A 14,190-nucleotide genomic window follows, 5' to 3' on the forward strand; every position below is an offset into this window, starting at 1 on the left:
TGTCATGCAGAGGTGCTAGAAATAGCTTGGCACCAGTGGGACACTAATGGAGTACAACAGCCACTTCTTGTATGCCACTAAATGGCAGCATTTTTTGCTATTATTATAGCTTATTAAAAACAGAGCAGGAGGGTGTCATGCAGAGGTGCTAGAAATAGCTTGGCACCAGTGGGACACTAATGGAGTACAACAGCCACTTCTTGTATGCCACTAAATGTCAGCATTTTTTGCTATTATTATAGCTTATTAAAAACAGAGCAGGAGGGTGTCATTCAGAGGTGCTAGAAATAGCTTGGCACCAGTGGGGCACTAATGGAAGTCCAACAGCCACTTCTTGTATGCCACTAAATGGCAGCATTTTTTGCTATTATTATAGCTTATTAAAAACAGAGCAGGAGGGTGTCATGCAGAGGTGCTAGAAATAGCTTGGCACCAGTGGGGCACTAATGGAAGTCCAACAGCCACTTCTTGTATGCCACTAAATGGCAGCATTTTTTGGTGTTATTATAGCTTGTTAAAAACAGAGCAGGAGGGTGTCATGCAAAGATGCTAGAAATAGCTTGGCACCAGTGGGACACTAATGGAGTACAATAGCCACTTCTTGTATGCCACTAAATAACAGCATTTTTTGCTATTATTATAGCTTATTAAAAACAGAGCAGAAGGGTGTCATGCAGAGGTGCTAGAAATAGCTTGGCACCAGTGGGGCACTAATGGAAGTCCAACAGCCACTTTTTGTATACCACTAAATGGCAGCATTTTTTTGCTATTATTATAGCTTATTAACAACAGAGCAGGAGGGTGTCATGCAGAGGTGCTAGAAATAGCTTGGCACCAGTGGGGCACTAATGGAAGTCCAACAGCCATTTCTTGTATGCCACTAAATGGCAGCATTTTTTGCTATTATTATAGCTTATTAAAAACAGAGCAGGAGGGTGTCATGCAGAGGTGCTAGAAATAGCTTGGCACCAGTGGGGCACTAATGGAAGTCCAACAGCCACTTCCTGTATGCCACTAAATGGCAGCATTTTTTGCTATTATTATAGCTTATTAAAAACAGAGCAGGAGGGTGCCATGCAGAGGTGCTAGAAATAGCTTGGCACCAGTGGGACACTAATGGAGTACAACAGCCATTTCTTGTATGCCACTAAATGGCAGCATTTTTTTGCTATTATTATAGCTTTTTAAAAACAGAGCAGGAGGGTGTCATGCAGAGGTGCTAGAAATAGCTTGGCACCAGTGGGGCACTAATGGAAGTCCAACAGCCACTTCTTGTATGCCACTAAATGGCAGCATTTTTTGCTATTATTCTAGCTTACTAAAAACAGAGCAGGAGGGTGTCATGCAGAGGTGCTAGAAATAGCTTGGCACCAGTGGGACACTAATGGAAGTCCAACAGCCACTTCTTGTATGCCACTAAATGGCAGCATTTTTTGCTATTATTATAGCTTATTAAAAACAGAGCATGAGGGTGTCATGCAGAGGTGCTAGAAATAGCTTGGCACCAGTGGGACACTAATGGAGTACAACAGCCACTTTTTGTATGCCACTAAATGGCATCATTTTTTGCTATTATTATAGCTTATTAAAAACAGAGCAGGAGGGTGTCATGCAGAGGTGCTAGAAATAGCTTGGCAGCAGTGGGACACTAATGGAGTACAACAGCCACTTCTTGTATGCCACTAAATGGCAGCATTATTTGCTGTTATTATAGCTTATTAAAAACAGAGCAGGAGGGTGTCATGCAGAGGTGCTAGAAATAGCTTGGCACCAGTGGGGCACTAATGGAAGTCCAACAGCCACTTCTTGTATGCCACTAAATGGCAGCATTTTTTGCTATTATTATAGCTTATTAAAAACAGAGCAGGAGGGTGTCATGCAGAGGTGCTAGAAGTAGCTTGGCACCAGTGGGGCACTAATGGAAGTCCAACAGCCACTTCTTGTATGCCACTAAATGGCAGCATTTTTTGCTATTATTATAGCTTATTAAAAACAGAGCAGGAGGGTGTCATGCAGAGGTGCTAGAAATAGCTTGGCACCAGTGGGGCACTAATGGAAGTCCAACAGCCACTTTTTGTATGCCACTAAATGGCAGCATTTTTTGCTATTATTATAGCTTATTAAAAACAGAGCAGGAGGGTGTCATGCAGAGGTGCTAGAAATAGCTTGGCACCAGTGGAACACTAATGGAGTACAACAGCCACTTCTTGTATGCCACTAAATGGCAGCATTTTTTGATATTATTATAGCTTATTAAAAACAGAGCAGGAGGGTGTCATGCAGAGGTGCTAGAAATAGCTTGGCACCAGTGGGACACTAATGGAGTACAACAGCCATTTCTTGTATGCCACTAAATGGCAGCATTTTTTTGCTATTATTATAGCTTTTTAAAAACAGAGCAGGAGGGTGTCATGCAGAGGTGCTAGAAATAGCTTGGCACCAGTGGGGCACTAATGGAAGTCCAACAGCCACTTCTTGTATGCCACTAAATGGCAGCATTTTTTGCTATTATTATAGCTTATTAAAAACAGAGCAGGAGGGTGTCATGCAGAGGTGCTAGAAATAGCTTGGCACCAGTGGGACACTAATGGAAGTCCAACAGCCACTTCTTGTATGCCACTAAATGGCAGCATTTTTTGCTATTATTATAGCTTTTTAAAAACAGAGAGCAGGAGGGTGTCATGCAGAGGTGCTAGAAATAGCTTGGCACCAGTGGGACACTAATGGAAGTCCAACAGCCACTTCTTGTATGCCACTAAATGGCAGCATTTTTTGCTATTATTATAGCTTATTAAAAACAGAGCAGGAGGGTGTCATGCAGAGGTGCTAGAAATAGCTTGGCACCAGTGGGACACTAATGGAGTACAACAGCCACATTTTGTATGCCACTAAATGGCAGCATTTTTTGCTATTATTATAGCTTATTAAAAACAGAGCAGGAGGGTGTCATGCAGAGGTGCTAGAAATAGCTTGGCACCAGTGGGACACTAGTGGAGTACAACAGCCACTTCTTGTATGCCACTAAATGGCAGCATTTTTTGCTATTATTATAGCTTATTAAAAACAGAGCAGGAGGGTGTCATGCAGAGGTGCTAGAAATAGCTTGGCACCAGTGGGACACTAATGGAGTACAACAGCCACTTCTTGTATGCCACTAAATGTCAGCATTTTTTGCTATTATTATAGCTTATTAAAAACAGAGCAGGAGGGTGTCATGCAGAGGTGCTAGAAATAGCTTGGCACCAGTGGGACACTAATGGAGTACAACAGCCACTTCTTGTATGCCACTAAATGTCAGCATTTTTTGCTATTATTATAGCTTATTAAAAACAGAGCAGGAGGGTGTCATTCAGAGGTGCTAGAAATAGCTTGGCACCAGTGGGGCACTAATGGAAGTCCAACAGCCACTTCTTGTATGCCACTAAATGGCAGCATTTTTTGCTATTATTATAGCTTATTAAAAACAGAGCAGGAGGGTGTCATGCAGAGGTGCTAGAAATAGCTTGGCACCAGTGGGGCACTAATGGAAGTCCAACAGCCACTTCTTGTATGCCACTAAATGGCAGCATTTTTTGGTATTATTATAGCTTGTTAAAAACAGAGCAGGAGGGTGTCATGCAAAGATGCTAAAAATAGCTTGGCACCAGTGGGACACTAATGGAGTACAATAGCCACTTCTTGTATGCCACTAAATAACAGCATTTTTTGCTATTATTATAGCTTATTAAAAACAGAGCAGAAGGGTGTCATGCAGAGGTGCTAGAAATAGCTTGGCACCAGTGGGGCACTAATGGAAGTCCAACAGCCTCTTCTTGTATGCCACTAAATGGCAGCATTTTTTGCTATTATTATAGCTTATTAAAAACAGAGCAGGAGGGTGTCATGCAGAGGTGCTAGAAATTGCTTTTCACCAGTGGGACACTAATGGAGTACAACAGCCATTTCTTGTATGCCACTAAATGGCAGCATTTTTTGCTATTGTTATAGCTTATTAAAAACAGAGCAGGAGGGTGTCATGCAGAGGTGCTAGAAATAGGTTTGCACCAGTGGGACAATAATGAAGTCCATCAGCCAGTTTTAGGATGCCACTAAGTTTCCTCAGTGTTTGCTAGTATAATGGCTTAGTAACAATGAGTTTGAGTGTGCAATGCAGTGGTGCTGCAAATACAGTTAGGTCCAGAAATATTTGGACAGTGACACAAGTTTTGTTATTTTAGCTGTTTACAAAAACATGTTCAGAAATACAATTATATATATAATATGGGCTGAAAGTGCACACTCCCAGCTGCAATATGAGAGTTTTCAGATCCAAATCGGAGAAAGGGTTTAGGAATCATAGCTCTGTAATGCATAGCCTCCTCTTTTTCAAGGGACCAAAAGTAATTGGACAAGGGACTCTAAGGGCTGCAATTAACTCTGAAGGCGTCTCCCTCGTTAACCTGTAATCAATGAAGTAGTTAAAAGGTCTGGGGTTGATTACGGGTGTGTGGTTTTGCATTTGGAAGCTGTTGCTGTGACCAGACAACATGCGGCCTAAGGAACTCTCAATTGAGGTGAAGCAGAACATCCTGAGGCTGAAAAAAAAGAAAAAATCCATCAGAGAGATAGCAGACATGCTTGGAGTAGCAAAATCAACAGTCGGGTACATTCTGAGAAAAAAGGAATTGACTGGTGAGCTTGGGAACTCAAAAAGGCCTGGGCGTCCACGGATGACAACAGTGGTGGATGATCGCCGCATACTTTCCTTGGTGAAGAGGAACCCGTTCACAACATCAACTGAAGTCCAGAACACTCTCAGTGAAGTAGGTGTATCTGTCTCTAAGTCAACAGTAAAGAGAAGACTCCATGAAAGTAAATACAAAGGGTTCACATCTAGATGCAAACCATTCATCAATTCAAAAAATAGACAGGCCAGAGATAAATTTGCTGAAAAACACCTCATGAAGCCAGCTCAGTTCTGGAAAAGTATTCTATGGACAGATGAGACCAAGATCAACCTGTACCAGAATGATGGGAAGAAAAATGTTTGGAGAAGAAAGGGAACGGCACATGATCCAAGGCACACCACATCCTCTGTAAAACATGGTGATGGCATGGGCATGCATGGCTTTCAATGGCACTGGGTCACTTGTGTTTATTGATGACATAACAGCAGACAAGAGTAGCCGGATAAATTCTGAAGTGTACCGGGATATACTTTCAGCCCAGATTCAGCCAAATGCCGCAAAGTTGATCGGACGGCACTTCATAGTACAGATGGACAATGACCCCAAGCATACAGCCAAAGCTACCCAGGAGTTCATGAGTGCAAAAAAGTGGAACATTCTGCAATGGCCAAGTCAATCACCAGATCTTAACCCAATTGACCATGCATTTCACTTGCTCAAATCCAGACTTAAGACGGAAAGACCCACAAACAAGCAAGACCTGAAGGCTGCGGCTGTAAAGGCCTGGAAAAGCATTAAGAAGGAGGAAACCCAGCGTTTGGTGATGTCCATGGGTTCCAGACTTAAGGCAGTAATTGCCTCCAAAGGATTCGCAACAAAATATTGAAAATAAAAATATTTTGTTTGGGTTTGGTTTATTTGTCCAATTACTTTTGACCTTCTAAAATGTGGAGTGTTTGTAAAGAAATGTGTACAATTCCTACAATTTCTATCAGATATTTTTGTTCAAACCTTCAAATTAAACGTTACAATCTGCACTTGAATTCTGTTGTAGAGATTTCATTTCAAATCCAATGTGGTGGCATGCAGAGCCCAACTCGCGAAAATTGTGTCACTGTCCAAATATTTCTGGACCTAACTGTAGCTTTGCACCAGTGGGACACTAATGGGAGTCCAACAGCCACTTTTAGGATGCCACTAAGTTTACTCAGTGTTTGCTAGTATAATATCTTAGTAACAATGAGTTTGAGTGTGCAATGCAGAGGTGCTGCACATAGATTTGCACCAGTGGGACACTAATGGAAGTCCAACAGCAACTTTTAGGATGCCACTAAGTTTACTCAGTGTTTGCTAGTATAATGGCTTAGTAACAATGAGTTTGAGTGTGCAAAGGACAGGAGGGTACAGTGGCAGGGTTGTGGGTCTGGGTAGAAGAAAGGAAGCCTCCCTTTCTATCCCTCCTAATGGGGAAATGCAGCGAGGAAATCCCTGACCTTAGCTACACAGACGCTGTCATCTTGTGTAGCGGTTAAAATCTGTTTTCACGGACCTGACTGTCACCTATGGCTCTGACCCTGCCGGTATTAGCCCTTACAAGGGCTGAAAGAAACTTCTATCCCTATTCTGTATAGCGCTGTGTATAGAGCGTACACAGCAGTATCGGAGACAGGAGCTACGCCAGCGGTGACTGACACCAAGACGCAGAAGGCAGATAATGGCGTGCTGGAGGAAAATGTCCATTTTTATAATGCAGGGACATGTGACATGGACATCCTATTACACATGCCGGTGCTTCTCTGGCTAAGAGTCTACTTAGCTGTGTGTGTGTCTGGGATTGGCTGACATGCTGGCCCGCCCCACTACACGCGCGCGCTTAGGGAAGGAAGACAAGGAAAAAAAAAAAAAAATGGCGATCGCCATTATCCAAACAGCAGTGATCTGAATGCGCTGTTCCCGCACACTATACGCTGAAATTTCATAATAGTGTGAGTCACAGAGTGACTTACACTATTACAGCGGAAAGCCAGCTAGTAATTAGCTTGTCTTTTTGCTGCTAGAACCATTCTCTAACGTATCTAGAACTATCGAGCTTTAGCAAAAAGCTCGAGTTCTAGTTCGATCTAGAACAGCCCCCAAAATTACTCGAGCCGCAAACTGGAGAACCTCGAACCGCGAACCGCGCTCAACTCTACTTCCAACGGCTCCCAACAGCTTTTTTTTAAAAATTGGCAGGATAAGTAACAGGGCATAATATGCCAAAGAGCTAAAGAAAAAATCTGATTCTGCAGAGGGGCCATGTGTAACACACTGTGGAGAACAGCATCAAGAAAGAACACAAATAGAGACTGCCTGACCAATTGTTCTAGACAGTGTAGCCTCGACAGTGGTTGTGCCAGTGCATAATGTACAAAGGCTTGAAAAATATTACCCTGGGTGATTGGGCTGAACAATTACATTACAGCAGCATAACAAGTTTGATTAGTCATGCAATCTCATTAGATGATAGAAGACAAAATAGTCTTCAATGAGAAACAATGGAACTTATTTGAACTTAAGAAATATAAATTTTGGGGCTACACTTATTATTGGGTCTTGTTAACAGATGGCCTGAGATACTCTGGGGCCATCTATCTATGGTTCATTTTGATCATCGTCAAACTGTCTGCACTTTCCGTGATTGGTTGAATTCCATCTCATAGGGAAGTCACATATTAGTCTGTGATGAGGCAAGTGTAAGCTAAGCGCTGCTGCAGTACTGCCAGGCCAGCAAAAGAGGGAGATGACTTGTGGAAATGGGCGCTAATACGTCGTACCTTGGTAAGTAGGTTTGGTATGTCAGGGTATTTTTTTGAGAAAGTGCTGAACTACTAAATTTACAACATAGGCCATACAAGGAAAGTGTCAAAGCTTTCCAAACTTTAAAGCCGCCACCAGATTACGACCATTATCGGACACTACCATCCCTGGATGGAGGTCCAACGGTGCAAGCCACTCATCTGTCTGCTCAGTTATTGCTTTAAAAAGCTCAGGTGCAGTGTGTGATTTGTCTCTGATACAGATGAGCTTCAGTAGAGCATGTTGTCGCTTAGCCGAGGCAGTCCTGCAGAGATCCCAGCTGGGGAATGATGTCAACGGTTGGACACCGGCGGATGTTGAGGAGGATGCACAGAAGCCAGATGAAGAGTAAGAGGAGGAGGGAGTTGTTGCTGTGTAGGAGGCTACTGAAACTCTGATTAAAGTGGGGCCCGCTATTCTAGGTGTGGAACTATATGGGATACTCTGTATCAGCCGCCACCAGGTTCACCCAGTGTGCCGTCAGTGAGATGTAGCGTCCCTGTCCACTTCCGCTTGTCCACGTGTCTGTGGTTAGGTGGACCTTCCCTGTTATGGCATTGGTGAGAGCCCATTTGATTTTTTTCGGAGACGTGATTATGGAGCGCGGGGACGGCACAACAAGAAAAATAGTGGAGGCTGATACGGCAACATCTCAAGGGCTATCAATCATGCAATGTGTGCAGTTATGGTTTCTGCCCTTGGGTGCATAATGGGGTATTTTCGCTTCTTTTCCAATTTCTGTGGAAAGGACAACTAAACGGAATGCTGGGACACCGGAGTAGATGTGGTCATTGATGATTGAGTTTGGCCAAGATCAGGTTGGTTGGGAGAAGGAGGCATCAGTGCCACGTTCTTGCACACCAGTTTGGGAAGCAGGCAGCCCAGGGGAAGTGGCAGTGTTTTGAGTCTGGAAATTGTGTTTTTTACCTAAAGCTTTCAACCACCTAGTATTGTGCTTGGCTAACATATGGTTTCTCATGCTAGAGGTGCCCAAGCTGGAATTATTTCTGTCTCTGCTAAGCTTGATCTGACAGATTTGACAAATGGCAACCGTTTGGTCCGAAGGACTCTTGTAAAAAAACTCCAACACAATCGCAGCACAGACCATTGGGCTCTGAGATTACACAGGTGGTGTTTGGACCCTTGGACTCTGAGATGGCCATGTGGTGCACGGACCCTTGGACTCTGAGATGCCACAGGTGGTGGTGTGATGTGCACAGTCTATTGACCTCTGGCAGTGTTCGAAATTTTATCTCTTTCAGCCTTTTTGCGGACTATGGGCCCATTGCTCCTCTGCACTGCTGCTCTCGCAATCCATGCCACCCGTCCATGTTGGATCAGTCATCTCATCATCGACCATGTCGTCTTCAAATTCCTGAAGGTCAACATCTTCGGTAATGGAGGTTTCAGGCTGACCTGAGGGCAACTGTGTCTCATCATCCTCCAGCACTTCCACCTGATTGCCCAGCATGTTACGGGCAACAATATGGCTTTCTTCTGGCCTTGGGTGCTCACAAATCTGTGTATCACTGCACACCATGGCCTCACCTGCATTTGTAGTGTTGTGCGGTGAGAGACAAGAAAGGTCAAAGGGTCCCCTAAACGGTTTCTCAGAGTAACCTGCTTTTGGGCTCATATGTTTCCTTAAAATACTGATGTTGGGAGGAAGGAGGACCAAGCTGAGGATTCGATGGGCCAGCCTCTGGGCTACTCAAGTCTGTCTGTGTCGACCCTTGGAATTTGATACTCGACAAGTAACTGGAGACATTTTCTGCTAGCCAACTAGTTACCTGTTCACACTGTTCAGGGCGCAAGAGTGGTTTCCCACGTGGAAAAGAATTCGGATAGGAAGGTAGAGGTAGATAAAGCAGAAACTTTTTTCTTTGGCTCGGTCACACTGCTTGGGCAACAACCACTGTCACTACCACCTCATCCATGGCCTCTTTTTCCCATTTTTTTGGTTTGATTATTTGAAGGTGAATACTGTAATGTGACCTTTTTTACAGGCAGTGGAAAAACACTGATTCCGGGTTAAACTTGTGTTAATTGTTTCTCACGAAAGCTGTTTCTGTAAGTCTAAAAACCACAAGGTACCTTTATTGAACAAAGTACCACTTGGAGAAGTCGACAAAGATGTTGTGAATGTCTTTCAGCCCTAAAAGAAAACAGTTTAACACCACTTTTATTTTAGTATTGGTTTTTGGCACTCAGACTGTGTTTAAGTACGAGCAGGGCACTATGTAGGTTCTGTAAGATATGAAGACGCCACCACCAGTATGCTAGGTTGGTGCTATGAAGGTATTTGGCTTCAGGTAGAAGTACAGCCACTGACACTGAGTATTAATTAAAATTTGGTAACACTGACACTGTGTTTTAGTACAAGCAGGACACTATGCAGGTTCTGTAAGATATGAAGACGCCACCACCAGGATGCTAGGTTGGTGATATGAAGGTATTTGGCTTCCGGCAGAAGTACAGCCACTGACACCGAGTATTAATTTAAAATTTGGTTAACACTCACAATGTGTTTTACTAGCAGCAGTCCAGTATGTAGGTTCTGTAAGATATGAAGCCACCACCAGGATGCTATATATTATGGTATTTGGCTTCAGGCAGAACTACAGGCCGTGACAGCAATTTTTTTATTTTTTTTTTTGCACTTGCACTATTTTTTTTTCTAGCAGTAGGGTACTATGGATTTTATGTATGCTATGAAGCCAACATAAGGATGCAACTGTGCTGGTATGAATTAAGATGGTGGCTGACAGCACTACACTACACCTGAATCCATTGTCTTGTCAACTTTGGGACCTTTTTTAGGAAGTTGCAATACCTATCCCTAAAAGAACAGACAAACGGGATGTAGCAGTGTTGGGATTGTTGATTATTAGCAACAGATGTCAGGACAGCTTTAACTCTCTCCCTGCCTGTGAAAAAGCTCTCCCTATATCAGACACTGCACTAACAGACAGTATGCAGCACTAATAGGAATTTTTTTTCTTTGTTTAAAGCAGGAATGGCTCTCACCTAACAAAGCAATGCACTAACACTGACCCTATAGCTGTTTCTACGATTTACACAGCTGCTAGCAGCTAATGCACACTATCTTCAGCCTTTACAAGGACTATTATTAGTTGGCTGTAAAAATGCTCTCTTGCACTCAATACAGTCTATCTACACCACAAGCTCACTAATCACTGCATGTTCACATAATGGCCGCTGCCTTATATAGCACCTATGGCGCTGTGCTGCTAAGCCAATCACAGTAAGACCACAACAAAGATGGCTGCGGCATTACTGTGAGAACAAGCAACATCAGAAGTGTTCACTTGCTGGAAAACAGGTGCCAGGAAGTCAGAAACAAAAAGGAAAGTATCGGAGCGGATACAGTTTTATTCGTCGGCTAATGAATAGTTTGAATACCCCATTAGCCGTCGGATACTGAATAGTGGCGAATAAATTCGCTCATCCCTAATAAATACGTCATGGCATTTTTCATTGCCTAATTAAAATTGTGCAGTCAACCACATTTCTAGTTATAGGTACTTTTTTGTGCTTTCACAATATTGCCAACAGGCAGGAAATAAAAAAATTTATCTTTTGTGTCAGGTGTCTTAAGGGTGTGGGTATAGGGATGCAAAACATCTGTTTGAAAGGGAAGGGTACATCAACCATGAGTGGTAAATCACAACGAGGTTGTTTTGGAAGGGCTAATACATGGAGTATTCGAGGTGTACGTGTGAAAGTTCTGTTAGTCAAAGCTCTAGTGAGCAAACATAGGTGTTACGGGGGCTGTCTGATTATAAAAACCAACGAAATATCAGACAGTCAGGGTCCACCGTGCAAAGTCTCTGCTGCAGACTATGGCAGAGGATAAGGGGTATCTTGTACTACGGAAGCAGTACTGACACTGATACGTCTCAGTGACACTAGAGCCAATCACGGCGTGTACTGTTAAAGTCACAGCGACTACCGTATTTAGCATTAACGTAAAAGGGATAGGTTAATGGATGAGGAAGAGTATATAAGTGTGCCGCTGTAAATAGTAGTAGCACAAGTGCAGAATGCAATACCTCTGTTAAACTCACCGAGGCATATAGTTAGGAAATAAAGCAATTCCTCCCTTACTCGGAGGGTGTGTGGTATGGTCTCTGTTAATGATCACAGAGACAAAAGCAGTGAGTGTGAATTGGCACCTACCTAGGTCCATTCCTCTAGTGGTGCCAGGAGACGGACAGGTATGCAATTCATTATTCACATGTTCAAATTAGCAAGTAGCATTTTTCATTGTATATTCCAATATTTGTCCATATGCTTGAGGCATTATCTAAGTTTGATGTGCAGCCTTATCCGTATATAGTATGTAATTTTTGGCTTGCACTCAATATATATATTAGTGCTCACTTCAGTTATCCTATTCAGTTATATGTAGTTTTTTTTCTGAATGTGAACACAGCTCCGCCCCTTTCGGCCATGTTTTTTCCATCTCCTATATAAGAAAGTCCTTAGTTACCCCTCTCCACCCATAGCAGTTTTTAATTGCAATGAGATGACACACAGTTAGGGTCACAGAGCTAGGGACCCCAATATAGAGATATGCCTTGACGAGGCCTTGGGGCTCAGTTACATTGATCAATGCGATTACTAAATATCTCCTTTTTCCTAATATTCATGGCAGGTATGCAATTCATTATTCACATGTTCAAATTAGCAAGTAGCATTTTTCATTGTATATTCCAATATTTGTCCATATGCTTGAGGCATTATACTATTATCTAAGTTTGATGTGCAGCCTTATCCGTATATAGTATGTAATTTTTGGCTTGCACTCAATATATATATTAGTGCTCACTTCAGTTATCCTATTCAGTTATCAGGAGACGGACAGCAGCGTAAGCCGCACAAAGCTCCTACCTGCGTTCGCTCCACTAGTGTGCGAGGACACGAACCACTAGATATGGCACCTGCCTAGGTCCGCTCAACTAGTGGTGCAAAAGAGACGGACAGTAGCACAAGCCGCACAAAGCTCCTACCTATGTTCGCTCCCCTAGTGTGCGAGGATACGAACAACTGCCAGACTCAGTATAAGGAACATTACCCTAGCGGCAACGTCCACCTACGAGTAGAATCACAAGGCCCAGCCGGACCATGTGCCTCAGGCACCTGCCTATGTCCGCTCCACTAAGATGTAAGGATACGGACCGTAGCCGAAGCTGTAAGGTACAAGAACGCTACCCTGCCGGTAATGCTCACCTAGCATAGACAGAGAGATGCCTAGAGGGATGTGCGCAGAGCGTCTACTCTCATGCATGAACCAAGAGCACTGAGCGCCGGGCGGCGTGCGTCAGGGTCTTATATAGACTCTGTGCCTCATCCAAGATGGAGGACACCAGAGCCAATCCGCTGCCAGAACGACAGCAATGACGTCACGCTGGCCTATCACCGAGCAACGTGTCACAAGCACATGACCAGCGACCAATCGGCATAGAAGGTGTCAGAGACATGTGACCTCGTGTCAGCAATGATGTCACCCGCACATGTGCAATGGCTCCAAGATAGGACTTAGTCTCCAGTGCTCGCACATGTGCAGTAGCAACAAATCCGAACATAGTCTCCAGTGCCACAGCAACCGTAACACTACCTCCCCCTCAAGGGCCCCCCTCCCGGTGACGCAGGTAATCGGCAACTAAGTCGGGAGCATAGACAGCCTCCTCAGGCTCCCAAGAGCGATGTTCCGGGCCGTAGCCCTCCCAATCTATCAAGAAGAACCTGCGCCCTCGAACCATCTTAGAACCAACTATGGCTCGTACCTCATAGCTAGAGCGAGAGGAATCAGAAGCAGGAGAGTGCACTTCATGAGCGTGAGGTAAAATAGCCGGCTTTAACAGTGAGACATGGAATTTGTCATGGATCCTAAGGTAGACGGGTAACTTCAGTTGGTAGACTACAGGATTTACCTGTCGAAGAACCTCATAAGGACCCAGGAAGCGAGGAGAATATTTGACAGAGCTCACTCTAAAGGCTGCTTTACACCAGGCAATCTATCGTGCGATAGATCGTCGGGGTCACGGTTTTTGTGACGCACATCCGGCATCGCTGGCGATGCCGGCCTGTGTGACACCTCCTAGCGACGCAGTATCGCTCACAAATCGTGAGTCGGGTACTGCTCGTTAGGTTCCATAATATCGTTTACTTTAGTTGACCATCGTTTCCGTGGTAGCACACGTCGCTCCGTGTGACACCACGGGAACGATGAGCAGCTCACCTGCCTCCCGCGGCCGCCGCCGTCTCTATGTGGAAGGAAGGAGGTGGGCGGGATGTTTACGTCCCGCTCATCTCCGCCCCTCCGCTTCTATTGGCCGGCGCCCGTGTGACGTCGCTGTGACACCGAACGTCCCTCCCACTCCAGGAAGTGGACGTTCGCCGCCCACAGCGAGGTCGCACGAGAGGTAAGTATGTGTGACGGGGTTTACTAACTTTGTGCGACACGGGCAGCGATTTGCCCGTGACGCAAAAAGGACGGGGGCGGGTACGATCGATTGTGAAATCGCACAATCGGTCGTACCGTGTAAAGCAGGCTTAAGTTTCACGTGTTTTGCAGAGAGCCACACAAAGTCCCCCGGAGAAAAGACAGGAGCCGGGCGACAAAACTGATCGGACACCGTCTTCATACGGTCCTTAGCTGCTT

The sequence above is a fragment of the Anomaloglossus baeobatrachus genome, chromosome 4 (assembly GCF_048569485.1).
Source record: "Anomaloglossus baeobatrachus isolate aAnoBae1 chromosome 4, aAnoBae1.hap1, whole genome shotgun sequence".
Lineage (NCBI taxonomy): Eukaryota > Metazoa > Chordata > Amphibia > Anura > Aromobatidae > Anomaloglossus > Anomaloglossus baeobatrachus.